The sequence below is a fragment of the Mixophyes fleayi genome, unplaced genomic scaffold (genome assembly GCF_038048845.1).
Source record: "Mixophyes fleayi isolate aMixFle1 unplaced genomic scaffold, aMixFle1.hap1 Scaffold_2526, whole genome shotgun sequence".
NCBI classification, from domain to species: Eukaryota; Metazoa; Chordata; class Amphibia; order Anura; family Limnodynastidae; genus Mixophyes; species Mixophyes fleayi.
Genome location: NW_027446634.1, coordinates 1 through 7,500, shown reverse-complemented (window position 1 = coordinate 7,500; position 7,500 = coordinate 1). Strand labels below are relative to the sequence as shown.

The following is a 7,500-nucleotide window of genomic DNA, read 5'->3' as shown; positions in this document are numbered from 1 at the left end:
AGCCGGAACAAGAGAAAATAAAATAAAAATTGCCTAAAGCACCTGGTATTCCCAGGTGGTCTCCCATCCAACTACTAACCAGGCCTGGCCCTGCTTAGCTTTGAAGATCAAATGAGATTGGGCTTGTTCAGGGTGGTGTGGCTGTAGGCATTGGTTTTCTAAAGACCTACATGTCTTATACATCTCAAAACCAGCTTCGAAGGAAGCCGGAACAAGAGAAAATAAAAAAAAACTGCCTACAGCACCTGGTATTCCCACGTGGTATCCTATCCAAGTACTAACCAGGCCGGGCCCTGCTTAGCTTCCAAGATCGGGCTTGTTCAGGGTGGTGTGGCAGTAGGTATTTGTTTCCTAATGACCTACATCTCTTATACATCTCAAAACCAGCATTGAAGGAAGCCAGAACAAGAGAAAATAAAAAAAAATGGCCTACAGCACCTGGTATTCCCAGGTCGTCTCCCATCCAAGTACTAACCAGGCCCGGTCCTGCTTAGCTTCCAAGATCAAATGAGATTGGGCTTGTTCAGGGTGGTGTGGCTGTAGGTATTGGTTTTCTAAAGACCTACATGTCTTATACATCTCAAAACCAGCTTCGAAGGAAGCCGGAACAAGAGAAAATAAAAAAAAACTGCCTACAGCACCTGGTATTCCCAGGTGGTCTCCCATCCAAGTACTAACCGGGCCGGGCCCTGCTTAGCTTCCAAGATCAGACGAGATTGGGCTTGTTCAGGGTGGTGTGGCTGTAGGTATTGGTTTCCTAATGACCTACATCTCTTATACATCTCAAATCCAGCTTCGAAGGAAGCCGGAACAAGAGAAAATAAAAAAAAATTGCCTACAGCACCTGGTATTCCCAGGTGGTCTCCCATCCAAGTACTAACCAGGCCCAGCCCTTCTTAGCTTCCAAGATCAGAAGAGATTGGGCTTGTTCAGGGTGGTGTGGCTTTAGGTATTGGTTTCCTAAAGACCTACATCTCTTATACATCTCAAAACCAGCTTCGAAGGAAGCCGGAACAAGAGAAAATAAAAAAAAAATTGCCTAAAGCACCTGGTATTCCCAGGTGGTCTCCCATTCAACTACTAACCAGGCCTGGCCCTGCTTAGCTTTGAAGATCAGACAAGATTGGGCTTGTTCAGGGTGGTGTGGCTGTAGATATTGATTTCCTAATGACCTACATCTCTTATACATCTCAAAACCAGCATTGAAGGAAGTCGGAACAAGAGAAAATAAAAAAAAATTGCCTACAGCACCTGGTATTCCCAGGTGGTCTCCCATCCAAGTACTAACCAGTCCCAGCCCTGCTTAGCTTCCAAGATCAGACGAGATTGGGCTTGTTCAGGGTGGTGTGGCTGTATGTATTGGTTTCCTAATGACCTACATCTCTTATACATCTCAAAACCAGCATTGAAGGAAGCCGGAACAAGAGAAAATAAAAAAATGGTCTACAGCACCTGGTAATCCCAGGTGGTCTCCCATCCAAGTACTAACCAGGCCTGGTCCTGCTTAGCTTCCAAGATCAAATGAGATTGGGCTTGTTCAGGTTGGTGTGGCTGTAGGTATTGGTTTTCTAAAGACCTACATGTCTTATACATCTCAAAACGGGCTTCGAAGGAAGCCGGAACAAGAGAAAATAAAAAAAAACTGCCTACAGCACCTGGTATTCCCAGGTGGTCTCCCATCCAAGTACTAACCAGGCCGGGCCCTGCTTAGCTTCCAAGATCAGACGAGATTGGGCTTGTTCAGGGTGGTGTGGCTGTAGGTATTGGTTTCCTAATGACCTACATCTCTTATACATCTCAAATCCAGCTTCGAAGGAAGCCGGAACAAGAGAAAAAAAAAAAAAAAGGCCTACAGCACCTGGTATTCATAGGTGGTCTCCCATCCAAGTACTAAGCAGGCCCGACCCTACTTAGCATCCAAGATCAGATGAGATTGGGCTTGTTCAGGGTGGTGTGGTTATAGTATTGGTTCCCTAATGACCTACATCTCTTATACATCTCAAAACCAGCATTGAAGGAAGCCGGAACAAGAGAAAATAAAAAAAATGGCCTACAGCACCTGGTATTCCCAGGTGGTCTCCCATCCAAGTACTAACCAGGCCTGGTCCTGCTTAGCTTCCAAGATCAAATGAGATTGGGCTTGTTCAGGTTGGTGTGGCTGTAGGTATTGGTTTTCTAAAGACATACATGTCTTATACATCTCAAAACCAGCTTCGAAGGAAGCCGGAACAAGGGAAAATAAAAAAAAAAGGCCTACAGCACCTGGTATTCCCAGATTGTCTCCCATCCAAGTACTAACCAGGCCTAGCCCTGCTTAGCTTCCAAGATCAGACGAGATTGGGCTTGTTCAGGGTGGTGTGGCTGTATGTATTGTTTTCCTAATGACCTACATCTCTTATACATCTCAAAACCAGCATTAAAGGAAGCCGGAACAAGAGAAAAAAAAAAAAAAAGGCCTACAGCACCTGGTATTCATAGGTGGTCTCCCATCCAAGTACTAAGCAGGCCCGACCCTACTTAGCATCCAAGATCAGATGAGATTGGGCTTGTTCAGGGTGGTGTGGTTATAGTATTGGTTTCATAATGACCTACATCTCTTATACATCTCAAAACCAGCTTTGCAGGAAGCCGGAACAAGAGAAAATAAAAAAAACAATCATACAGCATATGGTATTCCCAGTTGGTCTCCTATCCAAGTACTAACCAGGCCCAGCCCTGCTTAGCTTTCAAGATCAGACGAGATAAGGCTTATTCAGGGTGGTGTGTCTGTAGGTATTGGCTTCCTAATGACCTACATCTCTTATACATCTCAAAACCAGCATTGAAGGAAGCCGGAACAAGAGAAAATAAAAAAAAATGGCCTACAGCACCTGGTATTCCCAGGTGGTCTCCCATCCAAGTACTAACCAGGCCCGGTCCTGCTTAGCTTCCAAGATTAAATGAGATTGGGCTTGTTCAGGGTGGTGTGGCTGTAGGTATTTGCTTTCTAAAGACCTACATGTCTTATACATCTCAAAACCAGCTTCGAAGGAAGCCGGAACAAGAGAAAATAAAAAAAAACTGCCTACAGCACCTGGTATTCCCAGGTGGTCTCCCATCCAAGTACTAACCAGGCCGAGCCCTGCTTAGCTTCCAAGATCAGATGAGATTGGGCTTGTTCAGGGTGGTGTGGCTGTAGGTATTGGTTTTCTAATGACCTACATGTCTTATACATCTCAAAACCAGCTTCGAAGGAAGCCGGAACAAGAGAAAATAAAAAAAACTGCCTACAGCACCTGGTATTCCCAGGTGGTCTCCCATCCAAGTATTAACCAGGCCCAGCCCTTCTTAGCTTCCAAGATCAGATGAGATTGGGCTTGTTCAGGGTGGTGTGGCTGTAGGTATGGTTTCCTACTGACCTACATCTCTTATACATCTGAAAACCAACATTGAAGGAAGCCGGAACAAGAAAAAATAAAATAAAAGGCCTACAGCACCTGGTATTCCCAGGTGGTCTCCCATCCAAGTACTAACCAGGCCTGGCCCTGCTTAGCTTCCAAGATCAGATGAGATTGGGCTTGTTCAGGGTGGTGTGGCTGTAGGTATTGGTTTCCTAATGACCTACATCTCTTATACATCTCAAAACCAGCATTGAAGGAAGCCGGAACAAGAGAAAATAAAAAAAAATGGCCTACAGCACCTGGTATTCCCAGGTGGTATCCCATCCAAGTACTAACCAGGCCCGGTCCTGCTTAGCTTCCAAGATCAGACGAGATTGGGCTTGTTCAGGGTGGTGTGGCTGTAGGTATTGGTTTCCTAATGACCTACATCTCTTATACATCTCAAATCCAGCTTCGAAGGAAGCCGGAACAAGAGAAAAAAAAAAAAAAAGGCCTACAGCACCTGGTATTCATAGGTGGTCTCCCATCCAAGTACTAAGCAGGCCCGACCCTACTTAGCATCCAAGATCAGATGAGATTGGGCTTGTTCAGGGTGGTGTGGTTATAGTATTGGTTCCCTAATGACCTACATCTCTTATACATCTCAAAACCAGCATTGAAGGAAGCCGGAACAAGAGAAAATAAAAAAAATGGCCTACAGCACCTGGTATTCCCAGGTGGTCTCCCATCCAAGTACTAACCAGGCCTGGTCCTGCTTAGCTTCCAAGATCAAATGAGATTGGGCTTGTTCAGGTTGGTGTGGCTGTAGGTATTGGTTTTCTAAAGACATACATGTCTTATACATCTCAAAACCAGCTTCGAAGGAAGCCGGAACAAGGGAAAATAAAAAAAAAAGGCCTACAGCACCTGGTATTCCCAGATTGTCTCCCATCCAAGTACTAACCAGGCCTAGCCCTGCTTAGCTTCCAAGATCAGACGAGATTGGGCTTGTTCAGGGTGGTGTGGCTGTATGTATTGTTTTCCTAATGACCTACATCTCTTATACATCTCAAAACCAGCATTGAAGGAAGCCGGAACAAGAGAAAAAAAAAAAAAAAGGCCTACAGCACCTGGTATTCATAGGTGGTCTCCCATCCAAGTACTAAGCAGGCCCGACCCTACTTAGCATCCAAGATCAGATGAGATTGGGCTTGTTCAGGGTGGTGTGGTTATAGTATTGGTTTCATAATGACCTACATCTCTTATACATCTCAAAACCAGCTTTGCAGGAAGCCGGAACAAGAGAAAATAAAAAAAACAATCATACAGCATATGGTATTCCCAGTTGGTCTCCTATCCAAGTACTAACCAGGCCCAGCCCTGCTTAGCTTTCAAGATCAGACGAGATAAGGCTTATTCAGGGTGGTGTGTCTGTAGGTATTGGCTTCCTAATGACCTACATCTCTTATACATCTCAAAACCAGCATTGAAGGAAGCCGGAACAAGAGAAAATAAAAAAAAATGGCCTACAGCACCTGGTATTCCCAGGTGGTCTCCCATCCAAGTACTAACCAGGCCCGGTCCTGCTTAGCTTCCAAGATTAAATGAGATTGGGCTTGTTCAGGGTGGTGTGGCTGTAGGTATTTGCTTTCTAAAGACCTACATGTCTTATACATCTCAAAACCAGCTTCGAAGGAAGCCGGAACAAGAGAAAATAAAAAAAAACTGCCTACAGCACCTGGTATTCCCAGGTGGTCTCCCATCCAAGTACTAACCAGGCCGAGCCCTGCTTAGCTTCCAAGATCAGATGAGATTGGGCTTGTTCAGGGTGGTGTGGCTGTAGGTATTGGTTTTCTAATGACCTACATGTCTTATACATCTCAAAACCAGCTTCGAAGGAAGCCGGAACAAGAGAAAATAAAAAAAACTGCCTACAGCACCTGGTATTCCCAGGTGGTCTCCCATCCAAGTATTAACCAGGCCCAGCCCTTCTTAGCTTCCAAGATCAGATGAGATTGGGCTTGTTCAGGGTGGTGTGGCTGTAGGTATGGTTTCCTACTGACCTACATCTCTTATACATCTGAAAACCAACATTGAAGGAAGCCGGAACAAGAAAAAATAAAATAAAAGGCCTACAGCACCTGGTATTCCCAGGTGGTCTCCCATCCAAGTACTAACCAGGCCTGGCCCTGCTTAGCTTCCAAGATCAGATGAGATTGGGCTTGTTCAGGGTGGTGTGGCTGTAGGTATTGGTTTCCTAATGACCTACATCTCTTATACATCTCAAAACCAGCATTGAAGGAAGCCGGAACAAGAGAAAATAAAAAAAAATGGCCTACAGCACCTGGTATTCCCAGGTGGTATCCCATCCAAGTACTAACCAGGCCCGGTCCTGCTTAGCTTCCAAGATCAAATGAGATTGGGCTTGTTCAGGGTGGTGTGGCTGTAGGTATTGGTTTTCTAAAGACCTACATGTCTTATACATTTGAAAACCAGCTTCGAAGGAAGCCGGAACAAGAGAAAATAAAAAAAAAACTGCCTACAGCACCTGGTATTCCCAGGTGGTCTCCCATCCAAGTACTAACCAGGCCGGGCCCTGCTTAGCTTCCAAGATCAGACAAGATTGGGCTTGTTCAGGCTGGTGTGGCTGTAGGTATTGGTTTCCTAATGACCTACATCTCTTATACATCTCAAAACCAGCATTGAAGGAAGTCGGAACAAGAGAAAATAAAAAAAATTGCCTACAGCACCTGGTATTCCCAGGTGGTCTCCCATCCAAGTACTAACCAGGCCCAGCCCTTCTTAGCTTCCAAGATCAGATTAGATTGGGCTTGTTCAGGGTGGTGTGGCTGTAGGTATTGTTTCCTAAAGACCTACATCTCTTATACATCTCAAAACCAGCTTCGAAGGGAGCCGGAACAAGAGAAAATAAAAAAAAAATTGCCTGAAGCACCTGGTATGCCCAGGTGGTCTCCCATCCAACTACTAACCAGGCCTGGCCCTGCTTAGCTTTGAAGATCAGACGAGATTGGGCTTGTTCAGGGTGGTGTGGCTGTAGATATTGATTTCCTAATGACCTACATCTCTTATACATCTTAAAACCAGCATTGTAGTAAGCCGGAACAATAGAAAATAAAAAAAAATTGCCTACAGCACCTGGTATTCCCAGCTGGTCTCCCATCCAAGTACTAACCAAGCCCAGCCCTGCTTAGCTTCCAAGATCAGACGAGATTGGGCTTTTTCAGGGTGGTGTGGCTGTAGGTATTGTTTTTCTAATGACCTACATCTCTTATACATCTCAAAACCAGCATTGAAGGAAGTCGGAACAAGAGAAAATAAAAAAGAAAGGCTTACAGCATCTGGTATTCCCAGGTGGTCTCCCATCAAAGTACTAACCAGGCCTGGCCCTTCTTAGCTTCCAAGATCAGATGAGATTGGGCTTGTTCAGGGTGGTGTGGCTGTAGGTATTGGTTTCTTACTAATCTACATCTCTTATACATCTTAAAACCAGCATTGTAGGAAGCCGGAACAAGAGAAAATAAAAAAAAAGGCCTACAGCACCTGGTATTCCCAGGTGGTCTCCCATCCGAGTACTAACCAGGCCCGGCCCTGCTTAGCTTCCAAGATCAGATGAGATTGGGCTTGTTCAGGGGGGTGTGGCTATAGCATTGGTTTCCTAATGACCTACATCTCTTATACATCTCAAATCCAGCTTCGAAGGAAGCCGGAACAAGAGAAAATAAAAAAAAAGGCCTACAGCACCTGGTATTCCCAGGTGGTCTCCCATCCGAGTACTAACCAGGCCCGGCCCTGCTTAGCTTCCAAGATCAGATGAGATTGGGCTTGTTCAGGGTGGTGTGGCTATAGCATTGGTTTCCCAATGACCTACATCTCTTATACATCTCAAAACCAGCATTGAAGGAAGCCGGTACAAAGAAAAAATAAAAAAAAATGGCCTACAGCACCTGCTATTCCCAGGTGGTCTCCCATCCAAGTACTAACCAGGCCCGGTCCTGCTTAGCTTCCAAGATCAAATGAGATTGGGCTTGTTTGGGGTGGTGTGGCTTTAGGTATCGGTTTTCTAAAGACCTACATGTCTTATACATCTCAAAACCAGCTTCGAAGGAAGCCGGAACAAGAA

At 45.2% G+C, this 7,500-nt stretch overlaps 9 non-coding genes and 24 pseudogenes across 9 annotated transcripts; all 33 read right to left on the bottom strand.

Annotated features, from left to right (window-relative positions):
* Positions 1-30: 30 nt before the first annotated feature.
* LOC142124461 (5S ribosomal RNA) lies at positions 31-149 on the bottom strand (annotated as a pseudogene).
* Positions 150-426: 277 nt separating this feature from the next.
* Positions 427-545, bottom strand: LOC142124350 (5S ribosomal RNA; annotated as a pseudogene).
* Positions 546-629: 84 nt separating this feature from the next.
* Positions 630-748, bottom strand: LOC142124322 (5S ribosomal RNA; annotated as a pseudogene).
* An 84-nt stretch (positions 749-832) lies between these two features.
* LOC142124385 (5S ribosomal RNA) lies at positions 833-951 on the bottom strand (annotated as a pseudogene).
* An 85-nt stretch (positions 952-1,036) lies between these two features.
* On the bottom strand, positions 1,037-1,155 carry LOC142124502 (5S ribosomal RNA; annotated as a pseudogene).
* Positions 1,156-1,239: 84 nt separating this feature from the next.
* On the bottom strand, positions 1,240-1,358 carry LOC142124353 (5S ribosomal RNA; annotated as a pseudogene).
* Positions 1,359-1,440: 82 nt separating this feature from the next.
* LOC142124448 (5S ribosomal RNA) lies at positions 1,441-1,559 on the bottom strand (annotated as a pseudogene).
* Positions 1,560-1,643: 84 nt separating this feature from the next.
* LOC142124314 (5S ribosomal RNA) lies at positions 1,644-1,762 on the bottom strand (annotated as a pseudogene).
* An 84-nt stretch (positions 1,763-1,846) lies between these two features.
* LOC142124472 (5S ribosomal RNA) lies at positions 1,847-1,965 on the bottom strand (annotated as a pseudogene).
* Positions 1,966-2,047: 82 nt separating this feature from the next.
* On the bottom strand, positions 2,048-2,166 carry LOC142124326 (5S ribosomal RNA; annotated as a pseudogene).
* An 84-nt stretch (positions 2,167-2,250) lies between these two features.
* LOC142124424 (5S ribosomal RNA) lies at positions 2,251-2,369 on the bottom strand (annotated as a pseudogene).
* Positions 2,370-2,453: 84 nt separating this feature from the next.
* On the bottom strand, positions 2,454-2,572 carry LOC142124471 (5S ribosomal RNA; annotated as a pseudogene).
* A 286-nt stretch (positions 2,573-2,858) lies between these two features.
* LOC142124336 (5S ribosomal RNA) lies at positions 2,859-2,977 on the bottom strand (annotated as a pseudogene).
* Positions 2,978-3,061: 84 nt separating this feature from the next.
* LOC142124280 (5S ribosomal RNA) lies at positions 3,062-3,180 on the bottom strand. The gene has a single exon (XR_012684575.1). It is a non-coding gene; the product is annotated as a 5S ribosomal RNA (ribosomal RNA).
* An 83-nt stretch (positions 3,181-3,263) lies between these two features.
* On the bottom strand, positions 3,264-3,382 carry LOC142124309 (5S ribosomal RNA; annotated as a pseudogene).
* An 82-nt stretch (positions 3,383-3,464) lies between these two features.
* Positions 3,465-3,583, bottom strand: LOC142124504 (5S ribosomal RNA). Its single transcript, XR_012684620.1, has one exon. It is a non-coding gene; the product is annotated as a 5S ribosomal RNA (ribosomal RNA).
* Positions 3,584-3,667: 84 nt separating this feature from the next.
* On the bottom strand, positions 3,668-3,786 carry LOC142124293 (5S ribosomal RNA). Its single transcript, XR_012684587.1, has one exon. It is a non-coding gene; the product is annotated as a 5S ribosomal RNA (ribosomal RNA).
* Positions 3,787-3,870: 84 nt separating this feature from the next.
* On the bottom strand, positions 3,871-3,989 carry LOC142124470 (5S ribosomal RNA; annotated as a pseudogene).
* Positions 3,990-4,071: 82 nt separating this feature from the next.
* On the bottom strand, positions 4,072-4,190 carry LOC142124325 (5S ribosomal RNA; annotated as a pseudogene).
* An 84-nt stretch (positions 4,191-4,274) lies between these two features.
* Positions 4,275-4,393, bottom strand: LOC142124422 (5S ribosomal RNA; annotated as a pseudogene).
* Positions 4,394-4,477: 84 nt separating this feature from the next.
* Positions 4,478-4,596, bottom strand: LOC142124469 (5S ribosomal RNA; annotated as a pseudogene).
* Positions 4,597-4,882: 286 nt separating this feature from the next.
* Positions 4,883-5,001, bottom strand: LOC142124335 (5S ribosomal RNA; annotated as a pseudogene).
* Positions 5,002-5,085: 84 nt separating this feature from the next.
* On the bottom strand, positions 5,086-5,204 carry LOC142124278 (5S ribosomal RNA). Its single transcript, XR_012684574.1, has one exon. It is a non-coding gene; the product is annotated as a 5S ribosomal RNA (ribosomal RNA).
* Positions 5,205-5,287: 83 nt separating this feature from the next.
* LOC142124307 (5S ribosomal RNA) lies at positions 5,288-5,406 on the bottom strand (annotated as a pseudogene).
* An 82-nt stretch (positions 5,407-5,488) lies between these two features.
* On the bottom strand, positions 5,489-5,607 carry LOC142124503 (5S ribosomal RNA). Its single transcript, XR_012684619.1, has one exon. It is a non-coding gene; the product is annotated as a 5S ribosomal RNA (ribosomal RNA).
* Positions 5,608-5,691: 84 nt separating this feature from the next.
* Positions 5,692-5,810, bottom strand: LOC142124287 (5S ribosomal RNA). Its single transcript, XR_012684582.1, has one exon. It is a non-coding gene; the product is annotated as a 5S ribosomal RNA (ribosomal RNA).
* Positions 5,811-5,895: 85 nt separating this feature from the next.
* LOC142124440 (5S ribosomal RNA) lies at positions 5,896-6,014 on the bottom strand (annotated as a pseudogene).
* An 83-nt stretch (positions 6,015-6,097) lies between these two features.
* Positions 6,098-6,216, bottom strand: LOC142124319 (5S ribosomal RNA; annotated as a pseudogene).
* A 287-nt stretch (positions 6,217-6,503) lies between these two features.
* LOC142124522 (5S ribosomal RNA) lies at positions 6,504-6,622 on the bottom strand. The gene has a single exon (XR_012684636.1). It is a non-coding gene; the product is annotated as a 5S ribosomal RNA (ribosomal RNA).
* An 84-nt stretch (positions 6,623-6,706) lies between these two features.
* Positions 6,707-6,825, bottom strand: LOC142124446 (5S ribosomal RNA; annotated as a pseudogene).
* An 83-nt stretch (positions 6,826-6,908) lies between these two features.
* On the bottom strand, positions 6,909-7,027 carry LOC142124298 (5S ribosomal RNA). Its single transcript, XR_012684592.1, has one exon. It is a non-coding gene; the product is annotated as a 5S ribosomal RNA (ribosomal RNA).
* An 82-nt stretch (positions 7,028-7,109) lies between these two features.
* LOC142124533 (5S ribosomal RNA) lies at positions 7,110-7,228 on the bottom strand. The gene has a single exon (XR_012684646.1). It is a non-coding gene; the product is annotated as a 5S ribosomal RNA (ribosomal RNA).
* An 84-nt stretch (positions 7,229-7,312) lies between these two features.
* Positions 7,313-7,431, bottom strand: LOC142124462 (5S ribosomal RNA; annotated as a pseudogene).
* Positions 7,432-7,500: the final 69 nt, after the last annotated feature.